At 39.6% G+C, this 20,839-nt stretch overlaps 1 protein-coding gene across 7 annotated transcripts in view; it reads right to left on the bottom strand.

Moving 5' to 3' along the window:
• The window catches only part of MID2 (midline 2), a 95,491-nt gene that overhangs the window by 22,086 nt on the left and 52,566 nt on the right, over positions 1-20,839 (bottom strand). The window lies entirely within an intron of this gene.

The raw sequence follows: 20,839 nt of genomic DNA, 5'->3' as shown, positions 1-20,839 counted from the left end.
CATCAGGGAAAGAGGATCCCTCTCCACAGGCACAAGAATATTAAGATAACATTACAACAACATGTTTGTATCATCCTAACAAAAGTGTTTTCAGTTTTCCTTGTTCCCTTCTAAAATATAGAAAATGTTTCCATTTTAAAATATATGAATGCATAGCTATATCTTCACATTAAATATATGATTGTGTAGATATATTTTCACATAGTTGTCATCATGTCTTAGTAGATATTTCTCACTTTGGGCTGTCCAGTATCTGAATACCTTTCCTACTTGGGGATACTGGCTATATCAAAATATCTTTACTGCCAAGTCAGGGTAGGGGGTGAAAAAAAAGCCACCATTCTTCATTGTCTTCCCATGTACTGACTTCTCCTTCTGTCCATCTCTATTACTGTTGACATTAGATGATATGAAGTCCCCAGCTGGGCTAAAATGAGAGCAGAGGATCTTTGGGCTGCCTAAGTGTAAAAGGAAAGGAAGGGGAAAGGAACTTACATCTTTTAAGCATTTAATGTGTCAATTATTTTATATCGATAGATAAATTATTTCATATAATTATCAGAACCACTTTATAATATAGGAGCTATTCTTATTTCCATTTCACAGATGTGAAAACTGAGGCTAAGAGAATTTCAGCAACTTGCTCAAGATTGCACAGCTGGGACGTGGTGAGACCAGTATTCAAACCAAGACGTGTCAAGGGAAACCCCTGGGCTGGCGAGGTGGGCGGACAAGGTTCAGTTCCGTTTCAGCAGCAGTCACACAGGGAAGCACAATCATTCCAAGAGTCTATTCAAGGATCCCTCGAGTAGAGCTCTAAAAAGCCGAGGAATAGACAATGGGTTACTTGAGAGCATCAAAACTCAAGTGGCCAGATGTGCTTCATCAGCAAGGTAGGGCTGCATTTCCAATTGCTAGCCCTCTTCAAAGGGCTCCTTTACGTACTCCCAAGCCCAGCAAAATACCTGTCGCTGGACCCTGCTGCCTCCTCTCTCACCCTCTAAGGTCCCTGCTGGCCAATTTTCTGTTTCTTACCAAACTGAAATAAAATATGCTTGCCGAATTTCAACCTTGTTTTGTTTTATTTCCACTTTCCAGGGGGCAAATGCCACAATGAGAGCTTCCATTTGTCCTGAAGGTACAGTCCCACTCAGGCCATTCTAGTTTTTTTTCTCAGATTCCTCTCTCTCTCCCTAAGTTGGATCTACCTTTCCAAGGAAGATAATATCACCCTCTCAAAGAACTTCCACTCATGTGAGAATAAGAGATTCATCTAGTGCTCCCTGGATCTGTGCTTAGACTATTTGGAGACTTAGTTCCCATTTATAGTTTCCTTTTGAGGCTGCTGATGGTATAGTACACAGTGGTATGGTGCCTTGTTTCTTATAATTCAGCCCTTGGACTAACCTTGACATAACACTCACTATATGCCAGGCACTGCCCTAATCAGTTTATATACTAGCTCTCTCAATCATCAAAACAACCCTATGAAGGAGGTACCATTAGCCCCATTTTACAGATGAGGAAACCTGAGCACAGAGAGACTAAGCGACTTGCTCAAGGCCACACGCCTAGTAAGTGGCAGAGATGGGATTTGAACCCAGGGAGTCCAACTTTAAGAGTCCACACCTTTAACCATCACACTGAACTGCCTCTCCAGTCTAGTGTAACAGAATCCTGTCTTCAGTTCCTGACAATCATTACCTCTTCTGCACCATCCATCTTTATTTTGTCATCCCATTCTGTTTAGTCTTTTCAGACTACCTGTTGTTCACCTAGAAGGCCATGCACATCCATGTCTTGTGCCTTTGCTCAAGACTCTCCTTTCACTTGGAAAGTCACTTCATTATTTGTTTGTTGAACAAAGTTCTACTTATCTTTCCAAGCCCAGCTCAAAGATTGTCACTTCTGAAACTTTTTCTCACCTGCTTGGATACAATTGGTTCCCTATTTCTATTCCCATAGCACTTTACATATAATTGTATTATACCTTTTACTACGTTACAGGAATTTATTAGTTTGTCCTCCCTGATCAAACATGAGTTCCGGAGGCCAGGGGCTGTGTCGTATTTGACGATATCTCCAGCATAGTGACTGGCATGTGGTCGGTGTTCAGTAAATATTTGTTGCATTGAATTGAATGGGGGGCAGTATCTCACTGCTTGCCAGACATGTCCACTTGGTTACTCAAGTTACCCTAAACTCAGTACGTCTAAAAACAAACTCATCACCTTCCCTCTAAATCCAGCTTCCACCTCTGATTTCCTCTTTTTGGTTATTGCTACTATCATTATTGCACTTGCTCAGGTTCAGTTACCTACTTCTCCCTCATCCCCCACATAAATTCACAGCAGTCCTCCCAGAGTCCTACCCTCCTTTTCTTTTCAATCTCACTGAAGTTCTTCTGGTAATACAATGAGGCTCTGGGCCAAGGAAACAACAAATTGAAGCCCTTATCATCTTTTTGGACTATTATTGTAAAAGCCTCATTAATTCATCCCCCTACCTCTAGAATCTTTCCTTTGTAACCGCCCCCCATAATCCACCCTACACCCTGAAACCAGGGAAAATCATCACCATCTTCATCATCAACCATGTATTAATCATCTCTTGTGTACGATGCATTATGCTCAGGCCCTACCCTCAATAAATGTGCAGTCCAAAGGGTGATAGGGGCTTCGGCTTATTGGTTCCTTGGCCAATTTTATAGGGGAAAGCCTCACACATATAAAGCAAACAAGTCAAGTTAGCATAAGTGAAATATCAATGAGTGGTGAAGGCTATAATCTACAGAAATTGAAGGGAAAGATCACTCTCAGTGGGGAAGTGGAGAAAAGATGCTTGAATAAAGTGGGACTTGAATTGAGCCTTGGAGATGGATAGGACTCAGATTTAAAAGGCGAGAAGGAGGGAAATTTGGAGCCAAGCTAATGAGATTGAACCTCACTTTTTAGACAATATGGTATCTTTGAAAAGTTGGGAGTGGGGGAGAGGGTAAGATGGTGGGAGAATGACCATAATTAAATTTTTTAAGAAGGTGAACTGGGATGAATGTGATTGGGGGTAATAGTAAGCATGGGGACAATTTAGGAGGCTATTGTGATGTGAACAGGGCCTAGCCAAGGAGGGTAACAGGAACTGAAAGGAAAGGTCAAGTATGAGACGCACCCCCTTGCTTGAAAATCTTCAATTAGACAGCAAGCTCCTTGAGCAAAGGTTTTATGACACTTTGTTTCTCCCACTGTAACAGACACAATGCCTTAAACATAACAAACACTTAAGAAACATTTACTGATGGATTTAGCAAAGTGAAAAATCAAAAAAGGAATGGCAAACATTAGAAAATATACTATAGTAAACGCATTTTGTAGAGAAAATGTAGGTTGAAGTGAGGGAGCTTGGGTGGGGTTTGGACAGTTGCATCAGGCAAGATAAAACAGCCAGATGCAACTAGTAGAGCAGAAAGTTGGCTGAAGAGGCAAAATCTCAAACTAAAGGTAAAGCAGTGACATTAAAATCTTTCCATGTCAAGAAGCAGCCCAAAAGAGCAGCGTCCTTAAGTGTTTTCTGAACAGGAAATACTCCAGGGAAAATCTGTCTTCATGATGTGAATAAAACATCTCAAATTGCTTGGAAGGCACTTAAAAGCCCTGGTATTTTCCTTGTTTGCAGTTTTCTTTGAAAATACAGTGAGGTATTTCACTTGCTTATTAACCCTCAGTTGAAAACAACTGGGGTTATCTTTTTTTTTTTAAACATCTTTATTGGAGTATAATTGCTTTACAATGGTGTGTTAGTTTCTGCTTTATAACAAAGTGAATCAGGGGTTATCATGATAAGCATTCTTGGTCAGTTGATCTGTTGGTTGGTTCATTGGTTAGTTGGTTGGTGGTTTGTGGAAGACTCAAGATTTTTCTTTGAAGTTTGTTCTTTGGTTTAGATTAGTGGGTTTGACTAAATGGCTTTATGTCTGTGGAAAAATCTATCCTCCCTGAAAATACCATTAGAATAATCTTGGCAACCTACTTGTGTAAAGGAAGGGCAGTTTCTGATGTTTAAGACTGAGTCTCAGCACCAGTCTTCCAAGGCCTAAGCACTAGGGAACATGGGCCTTCCTGTTAAGCCTCCAGATCTTTTCTGCTCTGTGCTCTCTTCTTTCCTCCCAAAGGCAGCAAGAATTTGACTCGCATGTTTCTTTCCAACTGCCCACCCTACTCTTATTTCCTGTAGTTCTTTCCTACCTCCCAGCCCAAAGATTAAACCCAGAGTCAGACCTAGTCTTCCCCAATTTCCATCCTTCCCTGACACAAAGACACACATTCCCTATTTGAAGGATTTTCTTGCTGGTCACTACAAGGAAATCAATACATAGGGGTTCACAAAAGCCACAAGTTGCCAAGGTTTAAGAGACTGCAAAAAGTTATTTTGGTCATTGTTCCTGTTCCCTATTGAAATGTAAATGGACTAACCTTTTACCCTTCCCTTCTTTTAGAGAGTTTATTTCGTAGTTTCTTGGGAGATCTCCCACACACTCATTCTATAGGTCTTTTATCTCTGGGTTTTAAGTTCATCAGCCTTCCCTCCAGCCCACCCCCAGGGGAAACTTCACCACTCATACCCTCCCCTCAGCTCAGTCACGTCCATCAGTCCTGCAGAGCACCGCACTGGAGTTCAGGAGGAACTCAGATTTCATGTTCAGGTGGAACAATATGTATGAAATAGTGGATGAGCCCTCTACCCAGACTCAAGTGCAATTTATTTACATGGTAATAGAACTCCTCCTTGGCATCTCCATCTTAGTGTACTCCGCTCTAAAAGATCAATGCCAGCTTAGTTTATTTCCTGGACTTCCCTGGTGGCGCAGTGGTTAAGAATCCACCTGCCAATGCAGGGGACACGGGTTCGATCCCTGGTCCGGGAAGATCCCACATGCCACGGAGCAACTAAGCCTGTGTGCCACAACTACTGAGCCTGAGCTCTAGAGCTGACGAGCCACAACTACTGAAGCCCGTGTGCCTAGAGCCCGTGCTTCGCAACAAGAGAAGCCACGGCAACGAGAAGCCCACGCACCGCAACAAAGAGTAGCCCCTGCTCGCCGCAACAAGAGAAAGCCCGTGCGAAGCAACAAAGACCCAGCGCAACCAAAAATATAATAAATAAATAAATGATTATTTCCTGAAACCTTCTGCCCAAATAGATCTTCCCTTTCCACCTAGGAGATTTTGAAATGCCAGCATTAAAGATCATTTGGAAATGTTTTTATTTCAGCAAAGACTTATTGAGTGCCTACACCACATACAAGGGTTCCTGAGTGGGACCAAAATGATGAAAAAGACTCAGCTTCTGCCTTCAAGGCACTTATAGTCTAGTGCAAAAGATGAGTGTGAATTCAGCTAATTACAATTTAATGAATAGCAGAACAAGCAATAGAATACAAACAAAGCTCTAGGAGAGCATAGAGAAGGGAAAATAATTTGGCCTGTGGAAAAGGACAGTCAGGGGATTAGGGAAGGTTTCATGTAACTGAGCTGGTCTTGAAGGATGAACAAGACTTGGGCAGGCAGAAATGAGGTTTATGGGGAGAGAATTCCAGGCAGAGAGAATACTATAAATAGCATGAGCAAAAACACAGGCAGGAAAGCAAAGAACATGTTTGGGTAAAGCAGATCAGCCTGACAGATGCAAGGGAGGGAAATAAGGCTAGAAACGGAGACTGCAGATATATTACGGAAAGCTGCACTGTCATTTGGAGTCTTTGAACGTACCTGGATAAAATGTCTGGATCTTAATGCCATAGTAACACCTTAACCATCTTAGTTGAGAACAAGGTGGAGAGAAAAAGCAGGCATAGTATTCAAAGAAGTGGAAGGGCACAACAAATTTCTCACTTCCCATTCTTGCCCAGGAGCACCCAGGTGACCACTGCCCCACCTTCTCAGACTCCAAACTGTCAGAGAAAAGAGGCTGAGGGCTTCATTCAACATGCAGCCACTTTCTGTGCAAAGGAGATGAGAAGGAAAAGTGAGAGGTAAATTGAACATCTAACGAATTATCAAGGAATTGTTACGAACAACTCTGTCACCTTGCTGAGCTGCAAAGAATTCATTATTCTCATAACGATGCAGTCAAGAAAACACAATGTTCTCTCTGTTTCTATGAGTTCAGGTTTTTTTTTTAGATTCCTTGATTATACTTAACAAGACTGTATTGTATACTTGAAAGTTGCTATGAGAGTGGATCTTAAATATTCTCACCACACACACACACACACACACACACACACACACACAGGTAACTATGTAAGGTGAGGAATGTATTAATTAACCTTATTGTGGTAATCTTGTGATATATTAGCATATCAAATCATCGCATTGTACACCTTAAACTCACACAATGTTTTCTGTCAATTATATGTCAATGTTATATATTATATGTCAATTATATGTGATATATGTCAATTAAAACACAATGTTATATGTCAACAAAGCTGGGGGGGAAAAAGAAACCACGATGTTTATGATACAGATGTTGCACCTACTGTGGCAGCATCTAAGCTAAGGTGTTAATCCAGATCACACTTTAAAGGACACCATCACACACACCACCACCTCCGCGGCCCTTCGAATAAGGAAGGTTCAAACGTATAAAAGGAAGAGGAAGACGAGACTACCTTCTTTTTTGTTTTCCAAAGCAAAACACTGCAACATTTCAAAGATGATTCTGCCAGCTTTACATAAAAATAACTAAATGAAGTAGGGCTGTTTTTATGAATTTTATCTGTTTCATTGGATTTGGAGGGAGGGGGTCACTTAACAGACTGGGGGACATGTAAAACTATTAATAGGATTTTGAGTCCCCTGTACTGGAGTAACTGCAGCTTAGGAGACGAAAAAATTAAAAATTCCTGAGGCATAGCTAAGCAACGTACTGCCTCAGTGCTTAAGTTTAATTTTTTGGCAGAGGAGTGGATGAGGGGTTGCAGGGTAGAGGTAGGTGGGGGACGGCAGTGCATCACTCCCATCTAGGGTGTGGATCACACACACTAGAAAAGTAGTGTGGCCGAGGAGGTGGCAGTGAGGCCATCTCTTGAAGTGTAAGAACCCTAGCGTATTGGGCCCAGGGATCCATGCTGTGGGAGGCCTCGAGACAGACATGGACGTCGACTGACAGACACGTTTCCCGTCAGCTTGTGGGTGCTTACGATGTACTAGGTGCTGTTCTAATTGCTTCATATATCTTAACTCATTTACTTCTCCCATTTACCCTATGAAGTCGGCGCTGTTGTTATCATTGCCATTTTACAAAAGAAACTGAGAAACGTAGAGCTTATGTAATTTGCCCAAGGTCATACATATAACTAGTAAATGGCAGAGCCAGCATTTGCCCTCCGGCAGCCTGGCTCTTGTCCGTGATTTAACCAGCGTGTGTGCGCGTGCACGCGTGAGTGAGAGAGAGAGAGAGAGAGAAACAGAGACAGAGAAAACGTGTTCATAAACACACTTCTTTTCCTCTCAGAGTTGCCTCTCAAGATAATCACATTCCTTAGAGTTAACTATTACAAACATTTTGTGTAATTCCTTCCTGATTTTGAAAATAATATATAGTATAAAAATGCATATAATGTAACATTTAGAATATATAATGCACACACATGGGTATCAACACATACACGTATTCCAGAGTTATTTTACCCTGAGTTTAACTAACAAAAATTTTGGCAACAGAGAGGACAATTTGCTCCATACACATGCCTTAGGAATGGCCCTGTGCCATGTGGCAATTCTTTGTTGGTTTTAGAGTCCCTTCTCCTCAGGGATCAGACCCCCAAGCCTTGGTAGCCTTAGGGTTAGTTACTTTCTCCCCCATATTCTCTTTCCACACAAGGTTGCTGTTTAGAACATGCAAGAAGTAGGAGAGGCATAATCTAGGTTTGCACCTGGGATTCTATATATATAGCTATAAGTCCTACGTGAAATGAGGCAGAAACCTCCTTTCTATCTCTTCAGAACCACCGAACTGTTAGATCTTAAAAAGACTGAAGAAATCATCAATTCTTAGCCCCTCACTTTACAGATAGAAATATGAGGCCTAGAGAGGAGAAGGGCTTACCCAACATCATATTACTGATCAATGACAGGGCAAGGCTGGAGCAAGGTCCTTTGACTCCCCATCCAGTGTTCTTCCTACTCTACTGCTTGTTTTGTGAAGCACAGCACTTGCTTATAACCCCCTCTGAAGATATAAAACTCTCTAGATCTCACCCTTGTGTATTTACCCTAGAAATATGAACATGTATGTCTAAACACACAAAAAACTTGCATGAATGTTTATAACAGCTTTATTTGTATTAGCCAAAAACAACTGAAATGCTCTTCAGTGGAGGCATGAAAAAACAAATTGTGGAACATCAACAATAAAATGTTTTAAATCTATTTATACACACAAATGTATCTCAGAGGCATTATGATGAGTGGCATAAGCAAATCATAATATGTTACATAATGTATGATTCCATTTATATAACATTCTACAAATTACGTCGTGATGAAGAACAGATCAGTGGTTGCCAGGGGGCAGATGTGACGACAAAGACTTTGCACCCCAGAGGTTTTTGGGGGTGATGAAACTGTATTGTTCTGATGATAGTGGTGATTACACGAATCTATACATGGGATAAAATTCATGGAAATACACATACTCCCCCGCCCCCCAAAGTTTGAGTACATGTAAAAACTGGTGAAATTTGAATGAGGTCTGTAGTTGGCTTAGTAGAATATTGTACCAATGACAATTTCCTAATTGCGATAGTTACGTGGTTATGAAAGATGTTAACACTGGGGAAGAGGAGATGAATGGTATGTTGGAACTCTATTATTTTAGCAAATTCTTTTCTTTAATTTTTTTAAATTATTTTTTTTTATTTTTAAATTGCTAGATTTTAATGATCTTTTACAGTTCCCTTTTTGATACAAGAACTTACTTTTTTAACATTTTTTATTGGAGTATAATTGCTTTACAATGTTGTGTTAGTTTCTACTGTATAACAAAGTGAATCAGCTATATGTATACATATATCCCCATATCCCCTCCCTCTTGCATCTCCCTCCCATCCTCCCTATCCCACCCCTCTAGGTGGTCACAAAGCACTGAGGTGATCTCCCTGTGCTATGCGGCTGCTTCCCACTAGCTATCTATTTTACATTTGGTAGTGTATATATGTCCATGCCACTCTCTCACTTTGTCACAGCTTACCCTTCCCCCTCCCCATATCCTCAAGTCCATTCTCTAGTAGGTCTGTGTCTTTATTCCCGTCTTACCCCTAGGTTCTTCATGACGGTTTTTTTTTTCTTAGATTCCATATATATGTGTTAGCATACGGTATTTGTTTTTCTCTTTCTGACTTACTTCATTCTGTATGACAGACTCTAACTCCATCCACCTCACTACAAATAACTCAATTTCGTTTCTTTTTATGGCTGAGTAATATTCCATTGTATATATGTGCCACATCTTCTTTATCCATTCCTCTGTCGATGGACACTTAGGTTTATTTTAGCAACTTCTATATGAGCTTAAACTTATTTCAAAATTTAAAAGAAAAAGAAAGAAAGAAAACTCTAGATGTCCCACAATGATTTAGGCAGGTCTGGTGAACCAACATTTATGTATTTTTCTGAAGTTATAACTAATATGTCTTCAGGCCTTTGCCCAAATGGCATCTCATCTCATACTCCACTTTGCACCCTGATTTATATTTATCCATAACACTTATAACCTCTAATAAAAATATATTTGTTTATTGTGTGTCTCCCCCAACTAGAATGTAAGCTTCTTAAAGTTAAGGACTTTGTTTTGTTCACTACACCTAGAATAATGCCTGGCACACTGTGGGTACTCAACAAATATCTGTTGAATTAATGAATGAATGTGAGTATGTTGGCCCTGAAATAAAGGACAAATGCAAAATTGTATACTAGATTACATTTCTTCATTACATGAGACAAATTTCCCTCACATTTTCTTTTTACACAATTACTCAAAATGGTAATTTTGTTCTGTCATTTGCATATTGTTTGCTGCATTATGGAAGATTTGGAAAGATATCGGAATAACAACCTGGGTGCTAGGAGATCACATATTCTGAAATGGTTCTTCACCCAACGTTAAAAGAAAGAAAAAGTTACCTCCTCTGGATAATCAGCTGTGCTTTACTCACCCTTATGATGCATAAAAGATTATACTTACAACAGTCAGCCACCAGAGGGTACTGTTTATTCAGTTATCCTTTCTCAATACCTATTGTGTACCAAGCCATGTGCTGGGTATAAAAAAGTGGATAGGACACAGTACCCGCTCTCAGAGTTTGCAGTCTGGTGGGGAGACAGATCAGTACATAGAAGTGCTATGACAGAAGTATGCACAGGGTGTTCCAGGTACACGGGGTAAGGAGAGAGAGAGAAGTATAGAGCATGTGTGATGGCTCCTTGGAGGAGGTGATGCCTGAGCTGAGTCTTAAAAGACAAGTAGTAGTCAGCCAGGAGAAAAGGGGAGGAGTGGAAGTTCTGTGAGGGCAGGGGCCATGCTCACACTGTGTTCCGAATGCCTGGCCCAAGGCAGAAATATGCTTAAATATCTGTGGAATGAATGAACAAATTATAAAGTGCAGGTAGTAAAAAGCACATGCTAGAGGTAGGTAGGGTCCAGATCATGATGGGTCTTATAAATCTTTATCTTAATGGTGATGGAGAACCACTGAAGGGTTTGTGGTAGGGGAGTGACATGTGGGCTTTGCATTTTAAAAAGATCATTCCCACAACAATGTGGAAAATGGATTAGAGGGGGGACAGCATGAGTCAGAGAGACCAGTTAGGAATTGTGGTTTCCAAAATGAATATGGCGTGGTCATGGCCACTGCCTTTAAGAAGCTTATAGTCCAATGAAGGACACAAAACAGAATCAGGTAATTCTAATACAGCAAAGCAGGCAGTGTAACAGAGGCGATGCACTGGCCACTCTGCCCAAGGTCATGCAGCTAGTGGGTGGCGGCGGAGCCAGTACCAGAAACCAGGTTTCCTGATTCCGAGTCTAGGGCTTTTCCCCAAGTCCTCCTTTTAACTGCCTTTCACAACCACAGAACTATGTAAGAGAAAGAGAGCAGGGCGAGCCAATGAAAGATGATGCCTTCTTTAGCCTCAGACTAGACTGTGGGGAGCATTTAGCCCTTCTTTGTACTCAAGTCTGACATAAGCATCCCTCCCCAAGACCTCTGTTTCTGGGAGATGGCTTTGGTATCCTGATACTTCCTATATACATACAGAACAAGGAATCTACTGCGAGAGCCAAGGAAATTCACACTCTGACAGCTAAGGTCAGGAAAGCCATAATTCTGAGAAATAAGTCATTCTTTATGAGACAGGGGATTTCAGATGACAAAAGGAAAAAAAAAAAAACTGGTTCCATGTTCAGAAAAGGAAGATGGTCACTAGAAAGAGCAAGGGCCCAAGTGGAAGAGTGGAAAGAGCTGAAGAAGAGCCTGTATTGCTTTCTAAGCTGTGGAGGGTGGAGGAGTTGGGGAGTAGGGAAAGGAGACAGAGAAGCACCAGGAAAGAGCCTCAGGACACGGACCCGAAAAATTCTGTGCGAGAGCATCAGTGAAAAAGGAGACCCCAGAAAAAAGTCCAGTTCCATGAGTAGGTAACAAAGATGCCTTGAGAACATATTTCCAGGGGTCCCGGCTGCCTCATGAGCCAGGACAGAGACCAGAGCTAAGGAGTTTCTATGTGGGAAAGCGCAAGGAGATAAAGGGGTCCTGAGGAGAGCTCTTGGTCAGGCTATCTTGGTGGGGATGGGGTTGGGGATGGAGAGAGACAGAGAGACTGAGAGAGCGCGTGCGCGCGCACACACACACACACACTCACACACACCCATGCGGGCACTCGCTGGGAAGGATCCCTGGGTGTCCTGGGGTAGGGGTTTATCTTTACTGAACCAAAAGCCAAACTGAAAATTCTTAAAAGAATGGGCTTTGAAGTCAGACCTGAAGTTAGCCTCAAGCTAGCCTCCTAGCTCTGCTACTTACCGACGACCTGTCTGGTCTTGGGCAAGCAGCCTGAGTTTCCTCTTCTGTAAATTAGGATGATACTAGTATCTAGCCTCATAGGGTTTTGTACATGCTTATTAGATTAAACAACAGAAATAAAGCACCTAATACATTTTCTGATATATAATAGGTAGCCAAATAGTTGGGGTTTTTTTTTACTACTACTGCTCTGATGATAATGATGACTGTGACTACTATTGCTAAAACCACTATATCTTCTGGGGTTTTCTGCCAAACAAACAAGCAAGCACTGTTTTATCACCTGGTTTATTTTTATTCAGTTTCTGCATCTGTTTTGCTTTCTGGAACATACTGGGTCACGATTTGCTTTTCTTTGAGATTACCATGTCCCCTTTTCTTATTCTTCTTCCCACACCTAAGCATCTAGATCTCATGCCCAAATGTAGTTACCGCCACACTGCTGGACAGGGTTCACCCTGCATCTGAAGATAAAATGGTCTCTCTTCCTACCAGGAGCCAGACCATCACCTTCCCCCTCCATTCAGACCAGAAGGCTGATGCCAGAAAGGAGATCAAGTGCTGATTTCTGACAAAACACTGATTACATTTCACATCTTTGGCTGGGAAGGAATTTGGCTGGCTCAAGCTTGTTATTCTCTGTTTTTCTGCTCTGGGCTCCCTCATAATTAACACAATTCCCAGGCTCAGAGCCCAAAAGATATTAGGGTGGGTCTCGAAGAAATAGGTGTGTAAGCAAGAAAGCTAACACATTCCCTCACTTACAAAAATATAATACCGTAATTACATTCTGTTTCAGTTTCCTCTGCGGTGCTCCCTAAGGGAGAGGACCCCATCTGTCCTGTACTCTGAGCTCCAAGCATAGTAGAGCACTATACCTTGGAGGCTCATTAAAATACTTGTTAATGCATTGATGAATATGCACCTTCCCACATACAATCCCTGCTCTACGGAGCAGGGATTCACCAGTTAGCCTGCCTGTGGTATTGATGAGGAAAGATGAGAGGCAGTTGTCAAAAATATGAACAGAAAGTATGGTATTATGCAAGTATTACTGGAATCAGCGATGGCCCTAGGTTACATCTAGGGACTCTATCCTGATGGGCATTGCCTTATGGTGAAAAGCCCCTGAGGCTCACATATGTGTGAGTGTTTGCATATGTGTTTGTGTGTGTATAATTCCTGTTATTCATAATCTCTCTCCACCTTCACTAGGACAAAGCAGGTAGGTCTGTGTCCCCCAACCTCACACTTGCTCAGACAAAAGGCTACCTTTGGGGAGCTTCTTTTCCCTTATAAGTCTGCCCTTGATGTTGCCCTTAACCTGATTCACCTATACATAAATAGTGACGGTATGAGGGGGCACAGAATGTGATTTACTTTGGGTCTTTACTTTCTGCCTAGGGCTCAGGGCTCAGTTTCTCACTTTGGGAAGTCCAGTAGCTCCTAGAGAAAATGCAAAGAAAAGGAGAAGCAAGAAGAACTTGCTGGGAAATTCCAAAGAGCTGATCATCTTAATACAATGTTATTATAACCAAGGAAATCATTAGTTACAGTTGTGTAGTTAATATAGCTGTGTAGTTGTTATGGTTTAGACTAGAGAGTGCTTTCAGGTATATTTGATCTCTACATTTGATCTTCATAACAACCTTACAAGATTGCTAGGGCAGGCATTACTGTCTGCATTTTATAGATGAGGAAACTGAGATCCAGAGAGGTAAAGTGAGTTATCAAAGTCATATAAACTACGAAGTGATGGAGTTACAACCCAAATTAGGTTTTCTAATTTCAAAGCCACGGCTCCTTCAGATTCCCCATGTTTCATTGTAACCATCAAAGAAATCCTGCTCTTTGATCACTCTCTTTGTAGCTATAACTAGAGAGAAAAAGCACCCTTCTTTTTTTTCTTTTTGAGGGTTTTCATGTGCTAAGTTGCCATTTCTTCTCAGCACTTTTTTCTCCCGGGAGGCAACAAAGTAGACTGGGAAAAGCTCTGGATTTAAAGTCAAGCAGGTCTGAGTCTGAATTCTAGCTTTAACACTTATAAGCTGAGTGACCTCAGACAAGTTACTTAACATCTCTGAGCCCATCTTTACAGCAAGTAAAATAGAAGCACTGTCACCTATCTCACAGATTGTTCTAAAAACCAAATGAGAAAATAGAGATAACAGCCTTAGCACAGAACCCGGAACATAGTAGGAGTTAAATAAATATTGATTCCCTTTCCCACTCCTCCCACACCCCTACTTGCTACTCTAGACTGGAAATATGCAGTACTTCTTTCCCAGAAAGCTGAAATTCAGTCTTAGATTTATGTCTATACTTATTTATATTACTGTAAAAATAGGATGACTGGCATTTCAACTCTTGATGGCTTATCATTTACAACTGATATTTCTGTAATCTTTTGTTGGTTAATTGAGATAGTTTTGGAATTTAAAACATGTAGGTGTGTATGTGTGCACGTATGAATGTGTTTCCACATCATTTAAAGGCTTCAATTATTACTCGGAAGTTATTTCCATTCTCTCATTCTTCTTAATCTCATCTAGAACCTAAAGGGCTGGGTTGGCCTTATTTGAATAATGAGCTAACTTATTCAGTTACTTTGTTATGAATATACTGTAGAAATTCAGGTCTAAGATCCCTTAGAGTTCAAATCTCACATCTCCAGCACCAGATTCCAACTGCATTTTCTAAGGAAGGATGCATCCACAAGCAGCCAATTCTTGTGGTCTGTCTTTAGATAGTAATGTGGTTTAGTTCTTGCACCTGGATCTTTCCCTGTTGTCACGTTCACCTCACTGAGGAGCTTCAAACAATGTGACCAAAAAAAAAGGAAGATAAAGTGGGCATGGGAGAAAACTGGGCTAGTCCCGAGAGTGGGGATATAGAACTTGGATAGAAATGGATTCAGCAGACAGAAAATAAGCTAGGCTGTGACTCTGACTGGAGAGAGGGGAGGGAAAATTAAAATGTTTTCCTTATTCATTTTAGCATTGTTTTACTGGTTGCAGTGAACATACACCACTATTACCATTTTAAATATTTTATTATGAAATTTTCTAAGCATATTTAAAACTAGACTTGCTCTAGATAAAAGCCTCATGTACCCATCCCCCAGCTTCAAAAGCCATCAACATTTTGTTATACTTGTTTGATTTATTTCCCTTTTTTGCTGGAGTATTTTAAAGCATATCTACGATATTATATTATTCTACCCTTTAAATACTTCAGTTTGCATCTCAAAAATAAAAGGATATTTTATTGCACAATCACAATGACTAAAATAATGCCTTAATATCATTCAGCTAGTGCTTGTTCCATATTTAAATTTTCCCAATTATGTAAAAAACATGCTTTTACAGTTGATTTCTTTGAATCAGATACTTTACGAAGAGGAATTTAATACTGATTTTTCAAAGGACATGTATATTTCTAATGAATAATTAAATACTGCTGTTTCATGGTGAAAAAAAAATGGAAGACCCCATCAGTACCATGCACTCTTTCCACTTTAATTACTGACCCTTAAAATTCTGTTTTCAGAAATGTATGTCTTTTTTGAAAATGCAGATCTCTGTACAGCAGTTTTCATTCATTAAGAAAGCACTGTGAATTTCAGTGCCCCAGAAAACAAGTTTTGAAAGATACTGGAGAGAAGAAAAAGCCATCACTGGGCAGAACAAAGAGAGTGAGAAAGCTGGGGGATGCAGGGGTGGCAGGAATTGTGAAGAAAACTACTTAAGGACCAACATGGGGATATTTCATTGCTTACTCACAACTGCTTTTGAGTTCTCTGACCTCGTTCTGTATGGAAACAACCCAAACCCCAAAGACTCAACTGTCTTCCTTGCAACAGGAGTTAGTAGGCCTACTGGATGACATGTCAGTTTTGGCAACCCTAACCCTAATCCGGTGGGAGCTCCTGCTCTTAACTACTGCTTGGCATCCAGTGATTTTTCTCTTATAAAGAAGACCGAGGGCTTCCCTGGTGGCGCAGTGGTTGAGAATCTGCCTGCCAATGCAGGGGACACGGGTTCGAGCCCTGGTCTGGGAAGATCCCACATGCCACGGAGCAACTAAGCCCATGCGCCACAACTACTGAGCCTGCGCGTCTGGAGCCTGTGCTCCGCAACAAGAGAGGCCGCGAGAGTGAGAGGCCCGCACGCCGCGATGAAGAGTGGCCCCCGCTTGCCGCAACTAGAGAAAGCCCTCGCACCGAAATGAAGACCCAACACAACCAAAAATAAATAATAAATAAATAAATAAATAAATAAAGAAGACCGAAAAGGCTAGGTGGAGTTGACTGAATTCAGTAGCATTCTGTAACAGTATTGTAGATGAAAACACAGGAAAGCCCCATCTGCTCCCTTGTACATTTCTGGTGGGAGTGTAAATTGCCTTGGTGAACAGAGAATGTTGACAATATGTATTAATAACTTTAAAGATGTGCCTTTTCTTTAAACTGTCAGAAAAAAAACTGTCAGTTGCACTTCTAGGAAACAAATATTCTTAAAAATAGGAGAAATGACAAGGGGAAAAGATACAGTACACTGTGAAGCAGACAGATGAAATAAGTAGGTTTCAGACTAAAAAATAATCAAGGACATAGAGAATATGGGGAAAAAAATATCAGTAAAACAATGTGGGCTACCCTGGTGGCACAGTGGTTAAGAATCCGCCCGCCAATGCAGGGGACACGGGTTTGAGCCGTGGTCTGGGAAGATCCCACATGCCACGGAGCAACTAAGCCTGTGCACCACAACTACTGAGCCTGCACTCTAGAGCCCACAAGCCACAACGACTGAGCCCACGTGCTGCAACCGCTGAAGTCCGCGTGCCTAGAGCCCATGCTCCGCAACAAGAGAAGCCACAGCAATGAGAAGCCCGCATACCGCAATGAAGAGTAGCCCCTGCTAGCTGCAACTAGAGAAAGCCTGCGCGCAGCAACGAAGACCCAACACAGCCAATAATAAATATAATTAATTAATTAATTAATTTTAAAAAATAGTTACATGTAGAACTTTGTACCCTACAGAAAATATACATTCTTCTCTTCTATTCATGGAACATTGACAATTCATCATGTACTTCACCACAAAGAACAATATAATATAGATACATTTTAAAAAGATTTTATAGTCTACCTTCTCTGATTATAATCCTGTAAAATAGGAAGAAAATAAAAAGAATACGAACTGCTGAATCCTTAAATACTTGGAAATTAAGAAACATATGCCTAAACAATTTTGGAATCAAAGAGGAAATTAAAACTGAAATTCTTAATTTTATAGAAAAGAATGAAAAGGCACACAGTAACAAAATCTACAGGATACGCTTAAAGCTCTACTCAGGAAAATGCATAAAGATGAAAAATAAATGAATTAATTTTTCAAGTTAACAAAGTGGTAAAGGACAATAAAATAAACTAAAAGGACACAGAAGGAAGGATTTCATTTTTAAAAAGTTAAAATTAATGAAATAAAAATGAAACTATCATACAAAATATAACTAAAATCAAAAGTGGGTTCTTTGAACCTGCTGTATAAAAAAATAAACAAACAAACCAAAAAAACAACTAATACTAAACTTTCTTTGGGTTATTTGTATGGAAATATGTTAATATAAATGTTTCAGACATTACATGAAATTTCTAAAAATCTTATATGTTCTAGTATAATGTTATAAGTCATAATTCTAGTTATTACTTTAAAATGTATATCTCAGAAATAACTAAATTTCCTTGTCAATTGCATTATTATGAACTTTCATCAAATCTTTAACCGTGGTCATTTTTAAGTCTTTTGTCATTTACAGACAGTTCTGGGTGTACTCTGATGCCTTTGCAAAAATGTTCCTATAAAAGGGTTTCATCTTCAAGGAATTCATGGAAAAGACTCTGACAAGTACAGGTTTCTGGTACTGACTATACTGCAGAACTAAATAAATAAGCATTTTCAGAACTCTAATGGAAAACTGATGAACTCATAAAAGTGCTAACAAAAGATTAAGATGAAAAAAAAAATTAATTACATGGGACTGAGTGAACTGATGAGGATGATTATAATTTTTGTGACTTTCTGTTTGAATAAAAAAAAATCCCACAAGGACTCAGAGGCAAAAAATATACAAATCAATTTTCACTGCAAAGTAAAGGAGCTGTTACAGTGGAGGATTACTGGACTGAATGTCAATATTATGACATAGTATGAGTGTGTTTCGTGTTTGGTAATTGCAATCATTGTTGCTTTTGTTGTGGTCATCCATTTACAATGCTCGGTGTCAGTTTATTTATCTCTTGTAAAAATAAAATACAGTGTGTGTGTGTGAAAAAAAAATGAGAAAAAAAAATAAATTACAAAAAAAAAAAAGACACATGCACCCCAATGTTCATTGCAGCACTATTTACAATAGCCAGGTCATGGAAGCAACCTAAATGCCCATCGACAGACGAATGGATAAAGAAGATGTGGTACATATATACAATGGAATATTACTCAGCCATAAAAAGGAATGAAATTGGGTCATTTGTAGAGACGTGGATGGACCTAGAGTCTGTCTTACAGAGTGAAGTAAGTCAGAAAGAGAAAAACAAATATCGTATATTAATACATATATGTGGAATCTAGAAAAATGGTACCAATGAACCTGTTTGCAAGGCAGAAATAGAGACACAGATGTAGAGAACAAACATATGGTCACCAAGGGGGGAAAGCGGGGGGAGGGGGTGACAGTGGTGGGATGAATCGGGAGTTTGGGATTGACATATATACACTAATATATATAAAATAGATAACTAATAAGAACCTGCTGTATAAAAAATAAATAAAATGAATTTTTTTTAAAAAGTGGGTTCTTTGAAAATCCTGATTAAGGATAAAGAGAGAAAGCAAAGCCAAACAAAAAAAAAAAACCACAGTGGAAAAGGAGATACACTCATTGATACAGACAATAGTATGCTGGTAAACATTTAACAATCGGCTCTCAAAAAAAACCCTCTATTTGTAGTGCTTGCTGATTTACATGGTGTAAAAACTCCCACCATGGTGGATTTTAAGCTACCAATGTGTAGTCACTTAACACAGAAATGTGCACAACTGGCTAGCCAACTGCAGCATACCACTAGATGGACATAAAAGTAATTACAAGGGAATATTACATGCAACCTACAGCATACAGTTGAAAAATCTATTAAATACTACCTAATTTTACCCAAGAAGAAGTAACAAAACCTAGAGAGACTGATAACTTTAGGCCAGACTGGAATTAAAGATGTGTAATTTTTTTTTTAAAAGACTCCAGGTTCAGATGGTTTCAGAACTGGGTTCCACAAACTCTTTAGAAAACAGATAATTCCCATGCTGCTTAAACTATGAAGACCACAGAGAAAGATAAAAAGATCCCAACTGCATTCAGTGAATCTAGTATAACCACAATATCAGAAATCTAAAAAAGGTATCGGAAATAATAAGACAATAGATTGATTTCACTTCTGAATATATACGGAAAAATTCTACAAAAAATAGAAAATGAAATCCAGAAGGGTAACAAAAGAATAAAACACTATAATCAAACAGGGTTTATTCCAGAAATAAAAGAATGATTCAACATTAGAAATATATATCAACATACAGGATTATACTGATACATTCTTAAAGGTTTTTAAACAAAATTCAGCAGGCAATCCAAATAAAAACTATACATAAAGGACAACTTTTAAATATGATAAAGAAAGCAAATAACAAACATGATATTCAATGGTGAAAATGCTAAGGTCCATCCCAGAACATGAACAAGGCAAAGCTGTTTGATATCACCACTATTATTCAACAGTGTTTTTAATGTTTTAGCTGAGGCAAAAGAAAATAAGAAAATTAAATAATTGATATAAATATTGGTGAAAAAAGAGATTTAAGTACTTCAAATAAACCTAAGAGACTCTAGCTTTTTAAAAAATTCTAAAAATATTAATTTGGTAAGATTATTACATATAAGAAAAGACATAAAATCAAGAGTTTCCTCCACATGCTATTTTAAACGGAAATAGAAAAGCAATCCACTCACAACATGGAAAAGACCATAAGATACCTAAGGATCAATTTAACAAGAAAGGTGTACCTATTCGAAGAATACAATAAAATACTAAAGAGAAGTTCCCAAAAATAAAACCTAAAAAACTGCAGGGATATACCATGATTCTGTTTGGGACGATTTAACACCATTTCTTCCCAATGTAATATGATAACCACAATCCAAATTAAGTATATTCAGTAACTAGATAAAATTATTCTAAATTCATATGGAGAACAAAATATCCAAGAATAGCAAGAAAATTATGACAAAGAAATACAAGATATTACCAAATATTAAAAGTTACCATACAGGGGCTTCCCTGGTGGTGCAGTGGTTGAGAATCTGCCTGCCAATGCAGGGGACACGGGTTCGAGCCCTGGTCTGGGAAGATCCCACATGCCACGGAGCAACTGGGCCCGTGAGCCACAATTACTGAGCCTGCGCGTCTGGAGCCTGTGCTCCGCAACAAGAGAGGCCGCGATGGTGAGAGGCCCGCGCACCGCGATGAAGAGTGGTCCCCGCTCGCCGCAACTAGAGAAAGCCCTCGCACAGAAACGAAGACTCAACACAGTCATAAATAAATAAATAAATAAATAAATAAAAGAATGTGAATTTCTTTAAAAAAAAAAAAAAGAGTTACCATACAGATGACATGATACTCTACATAGAGAATCCTAAAGATGC

Source organism: Balaenoptera ricei, chromosome X, assembly GCF_028023285.1.
Source record: "Balaenoptera ricei isolate mBalRic1 chromosome X, mBalRic1.hap2, whole genome shotgun sequence".
In the NCBI taxonomy this organism is placed as follows: Eukaryota; Metazoa; Chordata; class Mammalia; order Artiodactyla; family Balaenopteridae; genus Balaenoptera; species Balaenoptera ricei.
The sequence above is the reverse complement of the archived record's forward strand: the minus strand, read 5'-3'. Positions and strand labels throughout refer to the sequence as shown.